Here is a 15,566-nt window from a genome sequence, read left to right on the forward strand (position 1 = left end):
TTCAGTGAGCCAGAAGAGCATGGACCTGCACACAGGTGGTGCATGTAAGGGAGAATTACTCTTCCATGCAGCAGGTAAGTCCCTCAAGCAGGTCCTGGTGGGTTCCCTGAGCAGGATCAGGGTCCTCCCCAGTTAGCTGGTGACCTTAAGCAAGTCATCCTTATGTGTCCTGAGCTGTCGAGTGGGAAGACAGGTGATATTTTGCTAAGTTCCCTTGGAGGTGGGGGCGGTGCTGCAAGGAGTTGGGGAGAGCTTGCAGAAGGGAAGGGAGCTTCTCAGATTCCAGAGCTTTTCAATCTGACTTTGTTCTGGGGTGAGAACAGAGAGAGTGTTCCCCTGTTCTCAGTAACTGCCCTGCTTCTGTTTCTTTTCACTTCTGTGAGCCTTTCCTCAGCCTTTGTGAGGAGAGGGCCGGAGGGGGACACAGCTGTGCTCCAAGGAACTCACAGTCCCACAGGTGAGGTAGGACACCACACTCAAAAGCACTATGTTGGGCGCTTTATAATTTTCAAAGCACTGTCAGGTCTTTGACCTCAGTTGTCTGAGCGCCCCCCCCCCCCCCGCCACCACCTCAGAGGCCCCCTACTACCCCTACACTTTCCTCCGTGTTAGGGGACTCGATCAATGCTACATAGCCAGTGGGGGGCCCAGCTGAGAGTCAAACGTGGGTCTTTGAGACTCAGAATTGCTACTGCCTCTGTAACAGACATCTAGACTTTAGAACTGTTATTAAAAGTTCCTAGTTGTTAGCTTGGAAACACACCAACCACACCTCACCTTAAATCTTTTTTCCTTAACCTATTTCAACCCATGCCCTCTTTGGATATACGTGAAATGCTATGCTTTCTCCCTTCTAAAATTTATTTGAAACTGCGGGGTAAGTTTCTTTACCATTCTGTAGGTGAGTTTCCTCATCTGTAAAATGGGGATATTGTACTCCCTCACTGGCTATTAATAAGAATTAAATGAGTTAATGTTGGTAGTGTTTAGAATGGTGCCTGACATATAGCAAGGGCTATATAAAATAATGTGACTAAAAATGAGCCACAGCAATAGCAATTTTCTTGAAACCTTTTTATTTTGATCCTGAGAGCTACATATTTTTCATTTGGATCTGGGTACATCAGTGTGAGGGTTGAGTCAGCTGGTATGCCATAAGCTCTATCCAAGGTGGTGTGGGAGACATCTTGTGGGTGGCAAACCAGCTTTTGAAAACCAGACACACAGAAAAGCACATGCCTCCTTTCTCGAGAAGCACTGGCAGGACATTGTTACACATCTACCTCATATTTCACAGAGAGTATATTCTTGGTAGGTGGTGTATAAATCAAATCCTAACATAAATGTACGTTATGCAAAGAACTCATCTGTGGAATCATTCTGCAAAGTGAACATGGCTTTTGTAAAGTAAATCAGTATCCCTTTGAGGGACATTAAAAATTTTGACTACAGATGGATTGAATTTCTTTGTGTCTAAAGCAAACCTGCCCATCTAGTCCCCTCAGGGGACTCTGGTCCTTCTCTCTCTTTCCAGGCTCCTCCCACAGTTTCCAGGGCTGAATGCCACTGAGCCTCAATACAACCCCAAGAGGCCTCTTGCCTCCTCTCATTTGGCCTCTTGCCCTTGGCCCTTTAGGACTGGGACTCATGCGATTCCTGGCTCTACCAAGATGAATCCCTTTGAAACCAGAAGGTGCAGGACTGTTGTCCTCAGTGACTCTGCTGTCACGATGTTGATAGTCTGAATATTCAGCTATCAAGCTCTCTGGCTTCTGCCCTAGCTGGCAACAACCTGTTTACAACTTCCTTCACAAACAGGGGCATCTAAGAGAGATGTAGCCCACATCTAGCAGATGCCCACATCTAGTTCTATGAGTTAGCTGTGATATCAAACCTGGTCAGTTTGCTCACCCGTTACACAGCAAGCCAATTGCTGACACGGGGTGTAGTGGAAGAAAGTAGGACTTTATTATTGCACAGTGCTGAGCAAGGAAAAAGGGAAGCTAATGCCGAAATCCCAAACTCCCCGAAAAGCTAAAAGGAAGGGTTTTATTTGGGGTTTTAGGTAGGGGAGGGGGTGCATATGGCCTTGCTGGTCAGAGCTTTTCCACCAGCCTGTGTTTGGCCTTGAGACTACTTGCAGAGAGGAAGGAGCCCATGACCTTGCTGGTCAGCAATTTTCCCACTAGCCTGTGGGGAGGAGATAATGAATCCAGGTCGTTTTCCTTGGCCATTTGTTTCCAGGGCAGAGAGTGGATTCTGGGGCCAGGAAGCCAGGGAGTAAGCAAGGAATGAGTGCTTGGTTTTAACCCCATATATGCTAGGTTTAATGTAGGGAAACTGATGTCAGGGCCAGTATCAGGTGAACAAATGGATAGGGTTAAAACTCAGTATCCAATGGCTCTGGCAGGCTGTTGGAATGAGCACAGGTATGAAGGAAGGTCCTAACTAACTTCTAAGCTTTCCTCAGACACGTTAGGCCCTAGTATGATTCTGTGCCTTTGAACACACTATTCCCTTGGCCTCTAATGCCCAGTGTTCCTCTATATTCTTCCTCCAACCACCCCCACCCTGTGACACATACTGCCTGGCAAACTTCTATGCATTCTTCAAGACCCAATTCAGAGGCCTCAGGTTCTGGATGGCAGATGAAGCACATGCATTTACCTTCCCCATTAAAAGAACAGAAAAACATATTTTTAAAAGAAAAACAGAGGCGTTATTGGCAAGCCAGAAAAAATGTAAAATTCTTAGAAGATAACAAACTTATTCAAACCTATGATGAAAAAGAGAAACAGGGGCTGACTCTGGGCCAAGTGGTTAAAGTTCCATGCGCTCCACTTCAGCGATCCAGGTTCACAGGTTTGGATCCTGGGAGCAGAATGACTCCACTCATCAGTCATGCCGTGGAGGCATACCACATACAAAATAGAGGAAGATCGGCACAGATGTTAGCTCAGGGCAAATCTCCCTCACCAAAAAAAAAAAACAAGAGAGAGAGAAACAAAGCAAACTACCATAGACATATTTTGAGACGTAACACCTCCTCCATAAGAGCCTAGGCAGGTCCTTCTGGAAGTATTCCAGCAAAGGCATTGTTATCAAAGGAGATGACAGCTCCATGCATGTTACTGCCCCTGAAGACTTTCTAGTGGAACAAGATGTGGAGGTAGGAGACAGTGATATTAATGATCCTGACCTTGTGTAGGCCTAGGCTAATGTATGTGTTTGTGCCTTAGTTTCCAGCAAAAAAGTTTAAAAAGTAAAAAAAATAAAAATTTTAAAAATGGAAAAAAGCTTATAGAATAAGGATATAAAGAAAATATTTTTGTACAGCTATGCAATGTGTGTGTGTTTTAAGCTAAGTGTTATTACAAAAGAGCCAAAAATTTTTTTAAAAATAAAAAGTTTGTAAAGCAAAAAAAGTTACAGCAGGGGCCGGCTCCGTGGCTGAGTAGTTAAGTTCACGCACTCCGCTGCGGCGGCCCAGGGTTCAGATCCTGGACGCGGACATGGATGGCACTGCTCCTCAGGCCACGGTGAGGCAGCGTCCCACATGCCACAGCTAGAAGGACCTGCAACTAAGATATACAACTATGTACGGGGGGGGGGGTTGGGAAATAAAGCAGAAAAAAAAAAAAGATTGGCAACAGTTGTTAGCCGGTGTGCCAATCCTTAAAAAAAAAAACCGGAAGATTGGCAACATTTGTTAGCCCAGGTGCCAATCTTTAAAAAAAAAAAGTCCCAGCAAGCTAAGGTTAATTTATTATTGAAGAAAGAAAACATTTTTTATAAATTTCGCATAGCCTAAGCCCACAGTGCTTACAGTCTACACTGGTGTACAGCCGCGTCCTAGGCCTTCGTACTCCCCACTCACTCACCGACTCAGCCAGAGCAACTTCCAGTCCTGCAAGCTCCGTTCATCGTAAGTGTCCTATACAGGTGTACCATTTTTTCATCTTTTATTCTGTATTTCTACTGTACCTTGTCTATGTTGAGATACACAAATACTTACCATTGTGTTACAATTGCCTACAGTATTCAGTACAGGAACATGCTGTATAGGTTTGTAGCCTACGAGCAATAGGCTGTACCACAGAGCCTAGGTGTGTAGGTTTGTGTAAGTATACTCTGTGATGTATACACGATGACAAAATAGCCTAACGATGCATGTCTCAGAACATATCTCCATGGTTAAGCAATGCACAACTCTATATTAAAAAAATCTTTAAAAGAATCTGATTGGGGGGCCAGCCCCGTGGCTGAGTGATGAAGTTCATGCTCTCTGCTTCGGGTGGCCCAGGGTTTTGTCAGTTCGAATCCTGGGCGCGGACATGGCACCACTCATCAGGCCATGCTGAGGCAGCATCCCACATGCCACAACTAGAAGGACCCACAACTAAAATACACAACTATGTACCAGAGGACTTTGGGGAGAAAAAGGGAAAATAAAATCTTTAAAAAAAAGAATTCTGATTGGGGGCCAGCCCAATGGTATAGTGGTTAGGTTTGCCTGCTTCGCTTCAGCAGCCCAGGGTTCGCAGGTTCTGGGTGCAGACCTACATCACTCATCAAGCCATGCTGTGGTGGCATCCCACATAAAAAATAGAGGAAGATTGGCACACATGTCAGCTCAGCAACAATCTTCCTCAAGCAAAAAGAGGAAGACTGGCAGGAGATGTTAGCTCAGGGCCAATCTTCCTCATACACACAAAAAAAATCTGGTATTCTTAGAGAAGTTTGAAAAAATACTGTAGAATCTGAAACATTTCAGAATAAATTAAAAATACTACAAGCATAGGGGCTGGCCTGGTGGTGCAGCAGTTAAGTTCACACATTCAGTTCTCGGTGGCCCAGGGTTCACCGGTTCGGATCCTGGGTGCGGACATGGCACTGCTTGACAAAAGCCATGCTGTGGTAGGTGTCCCACGTATAAAGTAGACGAAGATGGGCACGGATGTTAGCTCAGGGCCAGTCTTCCTCAGCAAAAAGAGGAGGATTGGCAGTAGTTAGCTCAGGGCTAATCTTCCTCAACAACAACAACAACAACAAAATTACAAGCATAAAAAACAGATCAGGTTGCTATGTAAAAATAGCAATCCAAGAATATGGGGAAGTTCCTGGAAATTAAATATATGGGGATTGCTGAAATAAACAAATTCAACGGACAGACTCAATAAAAGTCATAAATAGGGGGGCTGGCCTGGCAGTGCAGCGGTTAAGTTCACACGATCCCCTTTGGTGGCCCGGAGTTTGCCAGTTCCATCCTGGGTGCGGACATGGCACCGTTTGGCAAGCCATACTGTGGTAGGCGTCCCACATACAAAGTAGAGGAAGATGGGCATGGATGTTAGCTCAGGGCCAGTCTTCCTAAGCAAAAAGAGGAGGATTGGCAATAGTTAGCTCAGGGCTAATCTTCCTAAAAAAAAAGAAAAAGTCATAAATAGGACAACAGGCCAACCTGGTGGTGTGGATGACAAAAATACAGAAATCTCCTAGAATACTGAACAAGAAAGGGAAATAGAAAATGTAAGAAAAAAATTTAAAGGCAAGAAAACTGATCCAAAGGTTCAACATCCATCTAGTGGCATTCTAGAAGCCAGGAAGTAATAAAAGAAATATTTTCCAGGGGCCGGCCCAGTGGCGCAGCAGTTAAGTTTGCACGTTCTGCTTAAAACACTTAGCTTAAAACACACACACATTGCATAGCTGGCCCTGAGCTAACATCCATGCCCATCTTCTGTTATTTTAATGGGGAAGGTAAATGCATGTGCTTCATCTGCATAGAAGTTTGCCAGGCAATATGTGGGATGCCTACCACAGCATGGCTCCACTTTGGGGGCCCAGGGTTCGTGGGTTCAGATCCCATGCACAGACTTACACCCACTCATCAAGCCATGCTGAGGCGGCAACTCACATACAAAATAGAGAATGATTGCTACGGATGTTAGCTCAGGGCCAGCCTTCCTCAAGCAAAAAAGAGGATTGGCAACAGATGTTAACTCAGGACCAATCTTCCTCACCAAAAATATATATACATATAAAAGAACTATAAATGTACAGTTGGGTGCACAGTGTTCAAAGGATTGTAGTTGATCTTTTTTTCTTTTCCTCTTTTTGGCATCTACTTCATTACTGTGCGGCTGGTACACTTGTCTTTCCCGTCTCAGCTGAAGCATCCCTTCTCTGGGAGGACTGCAGCTCCCCAGCCTGGGCCGGGGCCATTCCTCTGTGCTCCCAAAACTCCCTGTGTTCTCCTGATGGGAGGATTTATCACACAGTATTGAAACCATCTGCTTACACGTCTGTCTGGATGCTCCTTAGAGCAGGGACTGTGTCCTATACCATCGTATTCCTAGCACTATGCACATTTAGTGAACATTTGTTGAATAGATTGGATGAATGAAGGAACAAATGAATGACAGCAACTGTATTGTATTGTATTGAATTGTACTAATGACACCTCTGTTTACATCCCAGTGGCTAGTGTATGCAACTGGTGGCTACTGTCCTTCCTTAACACATTTAATGATAAACTATCAGGACTTGCTGGTCAAACCCCAAGACTGGTAAGTTTCTAAAAATCCTTCTCCTATGCTAAGTGCTGGCAGCCTACAATCCACTGGATCAGGAGCGGAGTCCCCCAAAGCAGGCACGATTCCTTTGTCCTCTAAAGGAGGAGGATGGACATGTTCAAACTGAGCCTCCTCAGACTACCCTCTCCTGACTTTGTCACTGCAGATGACAGTGGGGTCCTGATAAACTGCAGATATATCTGTGTACACCCAGAGACACGTGTCCCGTGGGCTTGTGGAGTGACTGAAATCAGGTGTGGTTCACCTGAGAAGCCTTCCTGGCCTACCTGGAGGAATATAAAGCAAAGGGCCCAATGCAGGACCAAACAGGTGGCTCTGAGGCCTGGGCATGTGCATCTCTGGCTCCTTCCTGCTACCCACCACCTGCAGCTTCTGGCATCTGGCTGGCTTCTTGGCAACAGCTGGCACCTAAGACTCAGAATAAGGTGGCAGCCCAAAGTCACTGGGCCATCCTCAGCACTGCAGGCAACAAATGTCCCTCCTGCCTGCCCTGTGAAGTCCCTAGGACTCCATAAAAGACCCAGCTGAGCTCACTGGTCAGTTGTCTACTCTGATTATTACTCTCCCGCTTTCCTTTGGGCAGCCCCAGGATTCCCAGAACCAAGCCTAGGCTCTGGCAGCCACTCATGCCTCCTCCGTGTCCCATCCTACTTCAGCCACGGAGGTAACAGTCAGCCCTCATTGAGTGCTTTTACATGTTAAGCATGTGACAAATATTTTTTTCATTTCACCCTATCAGCCCTCTGAGGTAGGAACTATGTTTTTTCCCATTTGACAGATGGAACTGAGGCTAACAGATTAAAGCACCTAGTTGACCATCCCCTTTTATTAATACTTTATCTCTCTAGAGGGTTCTGTAGTTTATACTGTACTTTCAGGCATGTTCTACCCTTTAATCCTGAAAACATGGAGGCTCAGAAAACGGAAGTCCCTAGTGGCATCCAGGTGAGAAGTGGCAGGTCAGGAAATAGAAGCCAGGTCATGTGACCCTGAAGCCAGGTTCCTCTTCTCTTTCGCAGCTGACTCCAGCTCGAGGGTAACTTGTGTGGGGCTTGTGCTCTTATCTAGGGCTCAGATAGGACGGTGACCTTGTGATTCTGAGTGTAAAGGGCCATCGGAGCCCAAACTTCAGCACCGTTGGCTTGCATGTCACAGACGCTTGGAAGAAATTAAATACTGTACCATGAGTAAGTGCTGCTGGAAAGGCAGCTCAAGCAGTACAGAGGATTAGGAATGCTCCAAGACAGAAGTAAGCTTCCACCGGGCTTATTTGGGTAGGATAAGGGCTGGCCAAGAGGAGAGAGAGAATGGGAGAGATGTCAATGAACTTGGGCTCGTGTCAGCTCTTAAGAGAGACCTCAGAGGTCATTTGGTCCAGTCTCCAACAGTACCCAAATCCCGCCAGTAACATCCTTGTGTCAAGCCGATCTAGGTCACTAATTCTCAGTTTTTAATGTACTCTCAAGTCATTGGAAAAGAATTCTAAAAATGCATATTTCTGCAGAAAGCCTGAATCAGTAGAGATGGAACGTAGATATCAGTATTTTTAACAATCACTCCAGATGAGTCTATTCTCCACACTTGGAAGAACATCAAATTCTGGATCTTATTATCAATACTTCTATAGCAGTTAGGTTGCCTTCAGTTGCAAGTAACAAAAAACCCAACCCAAAGTGGCTTACGTAATAAAGATATTGGCCAAAATAATGGAAAAAACCAGCACGAGGGTGAAATTTGGTTTGATCAGGATGCTGGCACTCATTCTCTGCAATACTCCTGGTTTTGCCTTCACTCTCGGCACATGTCTAATTCAGGCCCATGGCGGTCTGCTCCACACAGTTACTTGGGGACTCAAGCTGATGTACGTTCCATCTCAACAAATGTTTCCATGATCACTGTGATGGGAACGACATGGCAAATCTGGTATCAGCTTTACCCTCAGGCTGGTTTTTCTCATGGTCCCAAGATGGCTGTCAAGCAGCAATGCTTCCTCATTTTCAGCCAGGAAGAAAGCATTACTTCCCACAACCCTTGAACAAAAGTCCTTAGTTTTACTCTGATCCACTGAATCAGTTGCTGAGACAAGAGGGAAGGGTTTACCCCAACAGGGTTAGACCAGTCAGAACCCATTTTGGGGCAAGGGGTAGGGTTGCTTCCACCCAAACTATAAGACTGACAAGCATTACAGGAACATGGATGACAAGGAGGGAACCACAATGTCCACTCCAACTTCTAAAGACTAGAAAATATCAGAGTGCAATACTGTATTGGTTATCTATTGTTGTGTAATAAATTACCCTAAATCTTAGTGGCTTAAAACAAGATGTATCATTTACTGTCTCACAGTTTATGTGGATCAGGAATTCGGGCATGGCCTAGCTGAGTTGTCTGGTTTAGGATGTCTCACCAAGCTGCAATTAAGATATCATTTGAGGCTGCGATTAAGATATCATTTGGGGCTGCAGTCATCTCAAGGCTCAACCGGGGAAGGATCTTTTTCCACACTCACGTGGCTGTTGGCAGGATTCAGTTCCTTGAGGGTTGCAGGACTGAGGGTCTCAGTTCCTCGATGATGACTGGAGGCTGCCCTCAGCTTTTTGCCAGGTGGCCTTCTCCATCAGGGAAAACATGTAAGAGTCAGAAAGAGAAAACCAGGGGCCGGCCCAGTGGTGCAGCGGTTAAGTTCACATGTTCCGCTTCAGCGGCCCGGGTTTGCTGGTTCGGATCCCAGGTGCGGACATGGCACTGCTTGGCAAGCCATGCTGTGGTAGGCGTCCCACATATAAAGTAGAGGAAGATGGGCACAGATGTTAGCTCAGGGCCAGGCTTTCTCAGCAAAAAGAGGAGGATTGGCGGCAGAGCTCAGGGCTAATCTTCCTCAAAAAAAAAAAAAAAAGAAAGAAAGAGAATACCAGTACAATGGAAGTCATAGTTTTTTGGAATCTAATCATGCAAATGACATCTCATCACTTTTGTCATATTCTGTATGTAGAAGCAATAACTTGGTCCAACCCACACTCAAGGGGAGGGGATGACACAAAAGCATGAGTACTAGGAGGCAGAGATCTCTGGGAGCCATGTCAGCAAGTGTCTAATACACTTACAAAGTAGCACTCTCCATTGCTAGACCACTGTCATTGTTTAAAGGGGTGTTTTTTATACCTTTTTTTTTTTTTACCATGATTCATAGAATTATGAATAGACCTTAAATTAAAACCTAGTAATGTGTGTGCCCACACACACACAAGCAAATACTTCACAAAATGATATTTACCCTTACTATATGTGATGTACTCTGATGTTTTCTATTCTATTCTGTTTCATTAAAAACGTGTAGCTGGTCTATACCTGCTGTTATCAGTCAAGATAGACTAAGTTATACTGCAGTAACAACACAGACTCTCAGTGGCTTAACACAATGGTTTTTTTCACTCTTGCCACATGTCTAATTCAGGTCCATGGTGGTCTGCTCCACACAGTCACCTGCGGACTCAGGCGGATGTAGGTTCCATCTCAACAAATGTTTCCATGATCACTGTGACGGGAATGACATAGCAAATCTGATGCTCACTCTCAAAGATTCTATCCAGAAATGACAGATGACACTTCCACTAATATTTCATAAAGCAAGTTACAGGCCACGCCCAACCGCAGGGGAGTGGGAAAGGAAACCCTGCCAATTGCCCAGGAGGAGTAATTAGTACCTGTGCAGAGCCCTAATGCCTACCACACCCACAAAATTGATTTTGTGACCACTAATGAGTCATGGTTGTGAACTATTGTTCAGAAAACACTAGTTTAAAGTTGTCTCATGTTGACCAGAATCTGGCTCATGACAACTTCCTTCGACTGGCCCCAGCTTTCTCCTGGGGACACTCAAAACACATCAGCTCCCCCTGGCTCAGCACAGTCCTATTTAGAGACAGCATCTTTCTTCCCCAATTCTTCCCCTCTCCTGGCTTAATACTCCCCATTCCCCCAATTCTTCTTCCCAAGATGAGACTTTCAATTTCCTCTCCATCCTGGTCTCCCTTCTCAGGCTACACTTGAGTCTGCCAATCTACCTTGTAATGTGTCACCTCAAAATGTGGTCTGAGCAGCTTGGAGTTCAGCAGTTCCCATTTACTCAGAGATATGAGGGCTGAGTAAGCTTAAGGACAGGACTAGCCTTGAGCATTTTCTGTTGAGCCAATTATTTAATTTCCTCATTTGGCAAATACTATTGATAATCATATTCCCAGTGGGAGGCCCATGGAAATCTGATCAGATCATTTTCTGGCTTGAAACTCCTGCAATGGGTTCTAATTACTCAGGATAAAATACCCACTCCTTCAAGTGGCCTGCAAGGTCCTGTGCAGTTGGCTTCTGCCTGCTTCTCTAACCTCATATTTCACAACCATCCCCTTCTCTCTACACCTTGCAGAACACCGAACCTCTTTCATGTCCTAGAATGTACTCTTTCCTGCCTCAGGAGCTTCACAGTAACATGACTTGTTCTCTCTTCTAGAGAATATCCCCTCACACAACACCCCCCCTTGGCCTCACTAATCTAATCCTCATCATCAGGTCTGTTTAAAAATCTCTTCGCCAGGCTAGGGTAAGTCCCCAGGGATATGACCCCCTTCTCTCAGCACTTTGCTCACCTATAATTTAGTTGTAATTCATTTGTAATTACTTGTCTGTCTTGCCCACCGGATCGTATGTCCCATGAGAACAAGGACCTTGTCTGTTCTGTTCACCACTCTCTAGTTTCTAGGATTAGGCCTTGCACATAAGAGATACTCAATATGTACTGACTACCTAATATGTACCAAACATATCAGTGCTTTCGGGTTAGGGATGCAAAAATGAACACTAGCTTCCTGCTCTGAATAATTCCCAGTCTGGGGATGGGGTGAGGAGAGAAATCAAACATGGGAAGTGCTGTGTTCACGTTACACACGGAGGGTTGGGGAAGCATAGAAGAGGGCAACTCAGTCTGCTTTAGAAGGATCGGGGAAGGCTTCTCAGAAGGGAAATTTGGGCTAGCAAGAAGAGCAGAGAGAACCGGGCATTTAGACAGAAAAGACCACGTGTCATGACACACAGGCATCAGTGGGGCACGTTACACTTGGGATAGACAAAGAATCTGTGAGAGAAGAGAGCAGTGGGGAATGGCAGAGATGGAAAAGAATCAATAATCAGGGGCCAGGGCAGAGTTTAGACTTGATCCTGCAGACAACAAAGAGAGAACAAAAGATTATAAATAGGTGAATGATGCTATCAGATTTGGGTTTTTAACATGCGTCAGTTACTTATTGCTATGAAACCAACCACCCTCAAAATTTAATGGCTTAAAACAACCATTTTATTTGCTCATGATTCGAGGGTCAGCAGCTTAGGCTGGTTTTGACTGGGTCATGCATACAGGCTGGGTCATTTGACCACTTCACTGAGGTTGGAAGGTCTAATATGGTGTCCATCACATGCATCCAACAGGCTAACGTGAGCTGCTTCACATGGCAGTAAAAGAGTTCCAGGGAGAGAGCGGAAGCTGCAAGGTTTCTTGAGCTCCAAGCTTAGAACTTACACAATGTTCCTTCCACCAAATTTAACCAGTCAAAGCAAATCATAAGGTCAGCCCAGGTTCAAAGGGTGGGAAACCAGACTGTTTCTTGATGAAGGAATGGCAAAAGTCACACTGCATTGGGACGGGATAGGAAGAATTACTGTGGTCAGCTACCACATAACAGATAACAGGTGGCATGAGAGGGTGGGGAGAACGGAAGGATTTAGGACTGGTTAGAGTCCTAGGAATCAGTTTTCAGGCTACTGTTATTGTTCTGTGAGAAATAAGGCCTGACCTAAGATACAAGAGATATTTCAAGAAAGAAATTTCAGATTGTATGTAACTTTTTGGAAGTTACGTAAGTGGTCTAAGTGCATTTCCTTATCTATAAAATAGAACTAAAAGAGTACCTATCTCTCAGGGGGTTTTGAGGACAAGGAAAAATGCTGCGTGTAAAACAATGCTCAGCATGGGCCTGCCTCAGGTAAGCGTTCGATATGCAGAAGTGACTCCTGTCACTGCTATTATTACATAGGCATCAGAAGCCACTGTGGTTTCTGGCTTGGGCAGCAGGGTGGACGGTGGCGCTGTGTTTGGAGATGAGGAATGCAGCAGGGAAGAAGAGCAGGTGGGCAGGGGAGGGAGTGGGGACTTGAGTTGGCCTGGGGGCTCTGCTTGCCCCCTTGGCTTCCTCTAAAGACCCTCAAATTCTTTTTTTTTTATTTAAAGTTGTTTTTTTTTTTTTCCTTTTTCTCCCCAAAGCCCCCCAGTACATAGTTGTATATTCTTCGTTGTGGGTCCTTCTAGTTGTGGCATGTGGGACGCTGCCTCAGCGTGGTTTGATGAGTAGTGCCATGTCTGCACTCAGGATTCAAACCAACGAAACACTGGGCCGCCTGCAGCGGAGTGCGCGAACTTCACCACTCAGCCACAAGGGCCAGCCCATTAATTAATTAATTTATTTATTTTTGAGGAAGATTAGCTGTGAACTAACATCTGCTGTCAATCCTCCTCTTTTTTTTTGCTGAGGAAGCCTGGCCCTGAGCTAACATGCGTGCCCATCTTCCTCTACTTTATATGTGGGACGCCTACCACAGCATGGCGTGCCATGCAGTGCCATGTCCACACCCAGGATTCGAACCTGCCAACCCCGGGCCGCCGAGAAGCAGGACGTGTGAACTTAACCACTGCACCACTGGGCTGGCCCCAAGACCCTCAAATTCTGAGACTTTCTAATCCAAAGGTTTTTAACTTGGGGTTTACAGATTGGCTTTAGGGAGTGTTCAAACCACTGAGATTATGTGTAAAATGTGGTGTTTTATTTTTCCCTGAGAAAAGCCAAAGCTTTTTCCAGACTCTCCAACAATTTGTGACTCCCCATAAGGTAAAAACCACGGACCCAAGCTGTCTCCCTACCATGACCCATGGCTGCCTCAACACCTGGTCCTCTGCCAACGATGGGCTGTTGTAGATCACAAGGAAAGAGAACGCAGGAGCAAGTCTGGGGCAGCTCTCTAGATATGGCCCCTCCCACAGCCCACATCAAGCCACATGTAGCACAGTTATACTCTACAGGCTTCATTCTCTACCCCCTCCTCTCTTTTCTTGGACATCAGGTGCACAGAATTAGACTAAGCATAATCCTTGTTCACGATACAATTTTATCATGCACAACATACTTTTTTTTTTGAGAAAGACTGGCCCTGAGCCAACTGCTGCCAATCCTCGTTTTTGCTGAGGAAGACTGGCCCTGAGCTAACATCCGTGCCCATCTTCCTCTACTTTATATATGGGACGCCTACCACAGCATGGCTTGCCAAGCGGTGCCATGTTCAAGCCTGGGATTTGAACCGGCAAACCCTGGGCCACTGAAGCGGAATGTGCGCACTTAACTGCTGTGCCACTGGGCCAGCCCCCACAACACACTTTTAAGCACAACTTTTCACTAATTTAGTTGTTTTGACAATGTAAGAAACACCAAAAATGAAAGCCAGAACCTTGACAATAACCTAATCTAACTCTATGCTCCCTCCAGCCCCATCTTATCCCTCTCCCTGTGGGAAACATCATCCTGAATCCCACAGCGAGAACCATTCTTCCCTTTTTACATAGTTTTACTGCACATATGTTCTTTAAAAATGTTTTAAAATTCTTAGTTGTATTTAACTTTATAACATCACTAGTCATCAGAGAAATGCAAATTAAAACCACAATGAGGTGGCCTGGCTCAGTGGTCTAGCAGTTAAGTTTGGTGTACTCTGCTTTGCTGGCCCAGGTTTGGTTCCCGGGTGTGGACCTACACCACTCATCAGTGGCCATGCTGTGGCGGCAACCCACATACAAAATAGAGGAAGATTGGCACAGATGTTAGCTCAGGGTGAATCTTCCTCAGCAATAAATAAATAAATAAAACCACAATGAGACATCAAAACACACCAACTAGAACAAAGTTTAAAACTTAGAATACCAAGCGTCATCAAGGATGTGAAGCAAAGTGCTCTATCTTCGGATGGCATCACTGTGATTTGTGTGAGGAATCTTGGCTTTGGGAGAGCTCAAGTTAGAAGTTCCAGGCAGAGTTTTTATGCTATTCTGGCCATGTAACCAACACCGGTTAGGCCAATTGTAAACCATCAGTAAAGAAAGCAACCCTGGGAGTCACTTTAAGTGGCACATTAGGAATCCCAATGCCCTTACCTTGGCCAAGAGTGAAAAACAAGACATCCAGATAAAGACAGAGCTTTCGCAATGCAGCTGTAAATCAACTCTATCTCCCACAATATGAAACTCTAGAAGAGGCAAAACCATAGTGACAGAAAGCAGATCAGTGACTACCTGGGACCAGGGAGGGGCAAAGGGAATTGTGCAAAGGAGCACAAGGGAACTTTTTAGGAGATGGAATTTTCTTCTATATTTTGATGGTGACAGTGATAATACTATCTGACAATTATCAAAATTCATTAAACAGTACACTTAAAAGTGATAAATTATATTGTATGTAAATAACATAAAAAAGACAAAAGCTGTTTTTTTTTAAAAAAAGACATCATGCTACATTTAATATTCTGAGACTAAACTTCAATTAATATTTTATTGCTAAGATTCATCCATATTGTTATATATCACTGTAGCTCATTTGTTTTGACACCAGTATAATATTCCATTGTGTGAATATTTCAGTTTATTTGTCCACTCTCTTGCTCATGGACATTTGGGTTTGCTTTTGTGACCAAGGCTGCTATGAACATTCTTGTACATGTCTCTTAGTGTACATGTATGAGTTCCTCTTTGATTTGCCCCTAGTATTGGAATAACTGGGCTGTAGGTTAGGTAAATGTTCAATTACAGGAGATAATAAAAGTGTTTTCCAAAGCAGATCTCTGTTTTTCTTAACTGGGTCTGTCTGTCCCCATTAGACTGGG

Source organism: Equus asinus, chromosome 5 (genome assembly GCF_041296235.1).
Source record: "Equus asinus isolate D_3611 breed Donkey chromosome 5, EquAss-T2T_v2, whole genome shotgun sequence".
NCBI classification, from domain to species: domain Eukaryota; kingdom Metazoa; phylum Chordata; class Mammalia; order Perissodactyla; family Equidae; genus Equus; species Equus asinus.